Source organism: Morus notabilis, unplaced genomic scaffold (assembly GCF_000414095.1).
Source record: "Morus notabilis unplaced genomic scaffold, ASM41409v2 Scaffold21, whole genome shotgun sequence".
Classification (NCBI taxonomy): Eukaryota; Viridiplantae; Streptophyta; class Magnoliopsida; order Rosales; family Moraceae; genus Morus; species Morus notabilis.
In genome coordinates this window covers 152056-160286 of record NW_010363416.1, presented here as the reverse complement: position 1 = coordinate 160286, position 8231 = coordinate 152056, and the positions used below count along the sequence as shown (strand labels likewise).

Genomic DNA, 8231 nt, shown 5'->3' with positions numbered 1-8231 from the left:
GTTGGCAGGAAGTAAAATTTTTTCCTACTCGAAGTATTTGCTACCGAATTATTTTTGGTAGGAAAACATATAACATTTGCTATCAAGTATTAGAAGCAAAATATAACTATTTGCCACTAAAATTTGGTAGCGAAAAATCAAGTTTTTGCTACTAAAAAACATAAGTTTTTGCTACCAAATTTTGGTAGCAAAAAACAAGATTTTGCTACCAAATTCATATTTTGGTGGCAAAAAGATGTTCTTTGCTACCAAAAGTTATGTTTGATAGCAAATCATATAAAAACTTTAAAACTTATATTTTGTGCTTGTATTTTTTTTTTTAGTTTTCCATGAATATGTCCTATATTAAGTCTTAACAATCATCCTAGTATATTTTGTATAACAATTATTTGATAATTTAGTTATTTTGTGTAGGTGTAACAAGAGACATGTTCTTATGTATATATGTGATCATGTTAATTAAGTATATCTTCCACATAGAGTAGTATATAATCTTGCTATTTGTTTGATTTTTAACTTTGAATGATGTATTTCAATTTCAAAACTATTTTTTTTTGTTATAATGTTATTAGAACAATGATTTTAAAATAATTTTTGTCATTCAAATGTTTTTTTTTAATTTTTAATATATGTCTTTCTGGTACTAAATTCAAATTTAATAGCAAAAATATGCTTTCGGCTACCAAAATAATGTTTAGTAACAAAAAACATACTTTTCTGGTATTAAATTTTAGTAGCAAAAAACATGATCTTCTACCAAATTCATATTTTGGTGGTGAAAAGGTGTTTTTTACTACCAAAAGTGGTATTTGATAGTGAATCATATAAAAACTTTAAAATTTATATTTTGTGCATGTATTTTTTTTTAGTTTTCTATAAATATGTCTTATATTAAGTTTTAATAATCATCCTAGTATATTTTGTATAACAATTATTTGATAATTTAGTTATTTTGTGTAAGTGTAACAAGAGACATATTCATATGTATATATATATGATCTTGTTAATTAAGTATATGTTCCACATAGAGTAGTATATAATCTTACTATTTGATTGATTTTTAACATAGAATAATGTATTTTAATTTTAAAACTATATTTTTTGTTATAATGTTATTAGAGTAATAGTTCCAAAATAATTGTTGTCATCAAAATGTATTTTTTTAATTTTTTTAAATATTTCTTTTTGCTACTAAATTATAATTTGCTACCAAATTAAAATTTAATAGTAAAAAATATATTTTTTACTACCAAAATAATGTTTAGTAAAATGTTTGCTACTAAATATTTGGTAACAAAAAATTTTTGTGGGAAAAACATTTTAATCCACACTCTCTAAAAATTCAAAACACACCCACCACCGTCAAAAATTCTCTCTCGCTCTAGATCCCTCTTCCCCGAGTGTTCACTTCCATTCGAATTACAGAAGAGAGAGGGAGAGACTAGAGAGAGAGAGAGAGATGGCAGACGAAGAAGAAGCAGAGCTAAGCGAGACGCAGAAGAAGGAGATTGCGAAATGGTTGCTCCTCAACTCTCCTCATGGCGAAATCCAATACGTTTCCAAAGGTGAATTTACTTTGTTTCTCTCTCTATCTCTCTGTGAAATTCGCTTCTTGTTCTTTCGGCGCATTTTGAATTCTGCTCGTTTACATGATATTAGTTATCTAGATTTGATACATTCCTAACTTTGATAGTTTAGGGTTCTCAAATAGTAGTTTAATGTTTTCTTGATGCATTACACAAGGATTGGAATTGCACAAGACCATCCTCGGAGAGGCCTGAATAGCTGCTGGAAATTTCTCTAAAATCATATCTTGGCTATGGAAAGATATCGCTTCAACGCGATATTTACTTACAGAAAAAGTTGGAAAAGGAGAGAAGGAAATGAGAAGGTTTAGGTAATAATAACTATAATAATAATAGTACAAGCTCTCTTTTGTTTGGTTCTATGGTGGTGGTGGCGGCGGTAGTAGTAGAGATAGTGATATTACAGATGCAAGCTCTCTTTTGTTTGGTTTTATAGTTTAGAAGAGGGAATATAACAATAAGAAGTGTTCCGTACATTCAGGTTGGCTGGGAATTGCTTGACCTGGTAAAATTGTTCAGATCCACTGCTAAAAGTTGTAGTCATTAAAGCATGCTTATAATCTCTAATCACTTATTCTGCTCGCAATTCTGCTAGATATTATGAAAGCGTGGTTTGAATTTCACATTTCATTCCACAAAACTGTGCTTCAACACAAACCCAAAGTCACCATCTGTATTTCTTCTATCTGAATGTTTCTGAATATCTCTCTTAATCTTGTCTATTCTTTCTGCATCACCGCCATTTTATTTAATCCGTTGTTATCAAAGGGAAGGGCACATAGGTGGTTAGATTTTCCGCTTAAGGCCCGTGTGTTTTGGTGTAATGCAGGCAAGATTAGAAGTGAAGAAGGTTGTGGGAGGCAAAAAAAGATAAGGATTTCGAAGAACTTATTTTGGAAATTGTGAGGTACTCCAACTTCTTGAGAAGCTGTTTTTTTTAATGATCTTATACTTTTTCTCCTCCTATTATCTGCTTTTCTTCATTTTGAATTTTCGCCCCTGGCCAAAAACATTATTTCCTGTTGTGGCAATTTAACTAGATCAGACTTCCCTTGGCATGTCCTTTATTTTATTTTTACATTGTCCGAAGTGAGATGTACTGGAGTTTTTCCAATGTCCCGCATCCACTGTCTTCCGTTTGTTATTAATTTAGGGGTGTGTTTACTTCGCATGAAAGGGAAAGGGAATAGTTGTTTTTATGACGGAAAGAATAAGGCCCCTGCTATTGCAGGCCGACAGGGAAGAACAGCTTGAACATGCTGACAGGAAAGAACAGCTTGAACATGCTGACCACCTGGTCTGAGTAGGCCGAATAGGCCGAGCACCTGGTCCGAGCAGGCTGAATAGGCCGAACAGCCCGAACAACTCGAACATTCCGAGCACTTGGTCCAAACAGGTCGAATAGGCCGAGCACTTGGTCCGGCTAGGCCGACAGGGAAGAACAAGCCGAGCACCTGGTCCGAACAAGCCGAATGGGCTGTGCACCTTGTCCGAACACGCCGAACAAGAAAGAATAGCCTGAAAAGGTCGAGCACCTCGTCTTAACAGGCCGAATATGCTAAACAGTCAGAACATGCCGAGCACTTGGTCTGAATAGTACGAACATGGAAGAACAGATTGAACAGGCTGAATGGTTTGAGCAGGCAGAATAGGCCGAACACGCTTACCTGGCCGAGCAGGCCGAACATGCAGACTAGGATGAACAGTCCGAACATGCAGACCAGGGCGAGCACTAGGTTCGAACATGCTGAGCGCTTGATCCGAGCCGACCGAGCACGTGGTTCGGGCACTAACCGACACCGACTGACGAAACGGGAGAAGTTCCCAATTAAGCAACTGAATGCCACGTAGCCTCATCTCTGCAATTCCAATGGGGGCTTCCTCTAACTGTAGGGGCGCGACATATGTCATATGACTGGTACAACAGTACAACTGGGTCATCCCTAGGTTCCGGGTTAGATCTAGACGCTACCCGAATTCGAAAATACCCTATAAATACAAAGCTCATTAGCTTACAAAGGTACATACATTTTTCCACACCTAACACTGCCCACTCATTTGTTGCTCCCGACCAGAGCACTGACTTGAGAGTCTTTCCATGAAGATCAGAATATCAGATGGTTAGAGAACCTAAAGATCAAAAGTCAAAAGACCAAAAGACAATGATCATAAGATTAGAAGGTTAGAATGACAGTGGACTAAGTACCCCGACAGAGCAGCTCCAGGTCTATCTGTCGAGTTGTTGGACCACGCCGAACAGGCCATGTCCGACCAGGTCCAAGAGACTTGTCCTACCACGTCGATTAAGCCTTTTGTCCGACCAGCTCCAGGTCCACCTATTGAGCCGTCCGACTAGGCTAAACAGGCCATGACACTGCCACGTAGCCTCATCTCTGCAATTCCAATGGGGGCTTCCTCTAACTGTAGGGGCGCGACATATGTCATATGACCGGTACAACAATACAACTGGGTTATCCCTAGGTTCCGGGTTAGATCTAGACGCTACCCGAATCCGAAAATACCCTATAAATACAAAGCTAATTAGCTTACAAAGGTACATACATTTTTTCACACCTAACACTGCCTACTCATTTGTTACTCCCGACCAGAGCACTAACTTGAGAGTCTTTCCACGAAGATCAGAAGATTAGATGGTCAGAGAACCTGAAGATCAAAAGTCAGAAGACCAGAATACAGATCATAAGATTAGAAGGTTAGAATGACAGTGGACTAAGTACCCCAACAGAGCAGCTCCAGGTCTACCTGTCGAGCTGTCGGACCACGCCGAACAGGCCATGTCCGACCAGGTCTAAGAGACCTGTCTGACCACACCGAGTAGGCCTTATGTTCGACTAGCTTTAGGTCTACCTGTCGAGCCGTCTGGCCAGGTCCAAGAGACCCGTCCGACCACGCCGATCAGGCCTTATGTCCGATCAGCTCCAGGTCCACCTGTCGAGCCGTTTGACCAAGCCGAACAGACCATGTGCAACCAGGTCCAAGAAACCCATCCGACGTCGCCAATCAGGCTTATGTCCGACCAACTCTAGGTCCACTTGTGGAGCTGTCTGACCAAGCCGAATAAGTCATGTCCGATCAAGTCCAAGAGGTCCGTCTCACCAGGTCGATCAGGTCCATGTCCAATAATGTTTTTCCGAACATAAGACCCCAGGGTCCAAAGAAGCTACGTGCAAGTAATGTAGGCCAAGAAATTTTGAAAAATTTGCATCCTATTCGGATTCTTATTTGATCAAAGGGTAATGTACACTCCATTCTGGACATGTCTGGTACAGGGGCAAGACATCCTAGTCGGACGATGTCCGTGGAAGGATTCGGCCGAATAGAATCGGCCTTGGGCATTTTTTTATCCCAACCTGTCCAGCATACCCTCCGGGGTCGGGCAAACCCACGTCCTCGAACAATCCAAGCAAGCGACCAAAACGGACCAAAAGTCCAGGTTGGCATGCAGCGGCAATGGGCCGAACATATTTAAGACCTACAGGTCCAATCATACTATGATCAAGAACATGTGTCGACAAGGCACGAGACCAAGTGTTCGGATAAGCTAAGACTATATCCTAATCACTTTTGGACTTAGGTGTTGATGACCTTCTCCACCTAAGTCTTGTGGGGCTAATGTTAAGGGGTGGTCATTTTTATAACCAGAAGAATAGGCCACCCGCTAGAGCAGGCTGACGGGGAAGAACAACCCGAATATGCTGAGCACTTGATGTGAGCAGGCCGAATAGGCCGAACAGGCTAAGCACTTGGTCTGAATAGTACGAATAGGTCGATGGGGAAGAACAACCCGAATAGGCCGAGCACCTGATCCGAACAGGAAAAACAACCCGAGCACCTAGTCTGGCCAAGCCTATAGGGAAGAACAGCCCGAACATGCCGAGCACCTTGTCTGAACAGGCCGAGCACCTGGTCCGAACAAAGTGAACAGGGAAGAACAACCCAAACAGGCTGAGTACCTGGTCCGAACAAAGCGAACATGGAAGAACAGCCCGAACAGGCCGAGCACCTAGTCTGAACAGGCTGAATAGGCTGAACATAGATGAATAGTCCGAACAGGTCAAGTGCTTGGTCTTAACAGGATGAATAGGTCAAACAGTACGAACATGTAAGAACAGCCTAAACAGGTCGAATGGTCCGAACAGGTGGAATAGGTCGAACATGCCGACCTAGCTTCCGAACAGGTCAAGTGCTTGGTCTTAACAGGATGAATAGGTCAAACAGTTTGAACATACCGAACACTTGGTCCGAACAGTACGAACATGTAAGAACAGCCTAAACAGGTCGAATGGTCCGAACAGGTGGAATAGGTCGAACATGCCGACCTAGCCGAGTAGGCCGAACATGCAGACTAGGCTGAACAATCCAAATAGGCAGACCAGGGTGAGCACCTGGTCCTAGTAGGCTAAGCGTTTGATCCGAGCCGACCGAGCACGTGGTCTGAGCCGATCGAGCACGTGGTCCGAGCACTAACCGACACCGACGGCAAAACATGACAAGTTCCCGATTAGCCAACTAACTGCCGCGTGGCCCCCTCTTCGCAATTCCAATGGGGGCTCCCTGCACCTATAAGGGCGCGACATGTGTCACATGACTGGTACAACTGTACACCTGGGTCACCCCAGATTCCGAGTCAAATCCGGACACTACCTGGATCCGGAAATACTCTACAAATACAAAGGTCATTAGCTCACAAAGGTACGAACATTTTTCCACACCCAACTCTACCCACTCATTTGTTGCTCCCGACCAGAACAATGACTTGAGTGTCGGAGTGTCATTGGCAGACACCACACCGGTGTCCCCTCACTCCGAGGCCATCTCCTCTTTCATTGCAGATTGTAACAGTGCTAGGGATCTGTCCCGAGCAGTGCTAGGACCCAAGCAGAGCAGTGCTAAGAATCCGTCCCAAGTAGTGCTAGGACCCCAACAGAACAATGCTAGGGATTCGTTCTAAACAGTGCTATGGATTCGGCCAAAAGAGGCAGAGAACAGAATCCGGTTACGGTGCGCTTCTGCATGCAGTGTTGTGCTGGATTTCGGCATCAGCAGTTCAAATGAATTGAAAAAAAAAATACAAAAGCGTTCTTAGAAATTAAAAAAAGAAATGAAAAGGAAAGAAAAAGCAAAACAGGATAAGCTCTCTAAATAGACAAATTTATGAATCAGTTAAAAAATAAGCGGAAAGCTGATCACAAAGGAGTAAAAGCCTTGATTTACCTGTTTGTCATGTTTTTTTAGTATTCCGACATGTTACCCGGTGGTTTCACAATAAAATGTCGTTGATAACATAATAGACTACCATTGGTAATAAGGTGGCAGCCTATATCTTCAGTAACGCATGCGAGTATCGATAGTAAGATGTCACCAAGCTTAAAGTTGGTGGTAGGTTACCTTCGATAGCCTGGTATGATACTGTTGGTAACAATAGGATTATAATAAATTAGACAATTAGAGTGACATATTATTATTTTTTTTTCTGACCGGAAGGAAAAGAATAACAATAATCAATCTAATAATATAGAAAGTGAAAAAAGTTAAAAATGAAAATGGACTGAAATAACCTAAATTAGGGTATAGTAATAGACTGATAATTGATCCGAGGACGTAACATATTGTATCAATATATCAGTGTTGATTATTTGTTTTTCCCCAGAGAAATTAGTGTTTATATATAAGAGGAATTCACATAAGTCATTCAGCAATATAAAATGTTTTGCAATTTATAAGTGGCATAAACACATCAAATGCTAAGTGTTTATTCATTTAGTAGCAATCCATTACTATGAATTAGGATTATTCCCATTTATGCCCAAACTTTACACTCGTTCCTACATTGTCTCGTGATTTTTAAAAACTGGCACTTAATTTGCTACTTCAAACTTTAAACTAATTATTTCAATTAGAATTACTGTTAACAACAACCGGTACAAATTAAGATCCATAGAAGAATCTCAATGAGAAATTAAGAGATTTTATCTCCTTTGAATAGAAGGAATTCAGTGAAATAACATTGTGGAGGAAAAAGAGAGAACTATAATGAAATAAGTTTGATATCATTAAACCATTCATTGTGCCAATATATATATATATATATATATATATATATATATTTGCATTTGGGGCAAGTAAACCACTCTAGAGATGGCAACAGGGCGGGGTGGGGAATGATTCCTCATCCCCACTCTCCAAAATCATCTCCATTCCCGCTTAAGGAGGGACGGGGGCGGCGTCAGGGATTTTTAATTGGGGGTGTTTTCCATACCCGTCCCATTCTCCATCGAATGTAATTAAGCATTTCAAAATTTTTGTAACTTAAAGTAAAAATAAAGTATAAATTCAATATAAGTTTACACCAAAATTAAAGGTTTCTCAATACCAACTAAATTCAAAACGTATGTAAAAAAAAAAAATTGTAGAGCAAAAAAAAGTCTTATTAAAGTAATAATTAACACATGCAAAAAAGTATATGTATGTATATTTATATAACATATATTATAGTGTATAACATATGTATATCAGGGTGGGAGCGGGGTGGGGAGTTCTTCATCCGTCCCCGCCCCGTTAAGATTTGGAGACAAGCTTTTGTCCTCATTCCCATCTCCATCCCTGATTATTATCCTCCATTCC

At 40.1% G+C, this 8231-nt stretch overlaps 1 long non-coding RNA gene across 1 annotated transcript; it reads left to right on the top strand.

Moving 5' to 3' along the window:
• The first annotated feature begins 1340 nt into the window (after positions 1-1340).
• Positions 1341-2644, top strand: LOC21411333. Its single transcript, XR_002902725.1, has 3 exons — positions 1341-1565; positions 1744-1897; positions 2416-2644. It is a non-coding gene; the product is annotated as an uncharacterized LOC21411333 (long non-coding RNA).
• The last annotated feature ends 5587 nt before the right edge of the window (positions 2645-8231 follow it).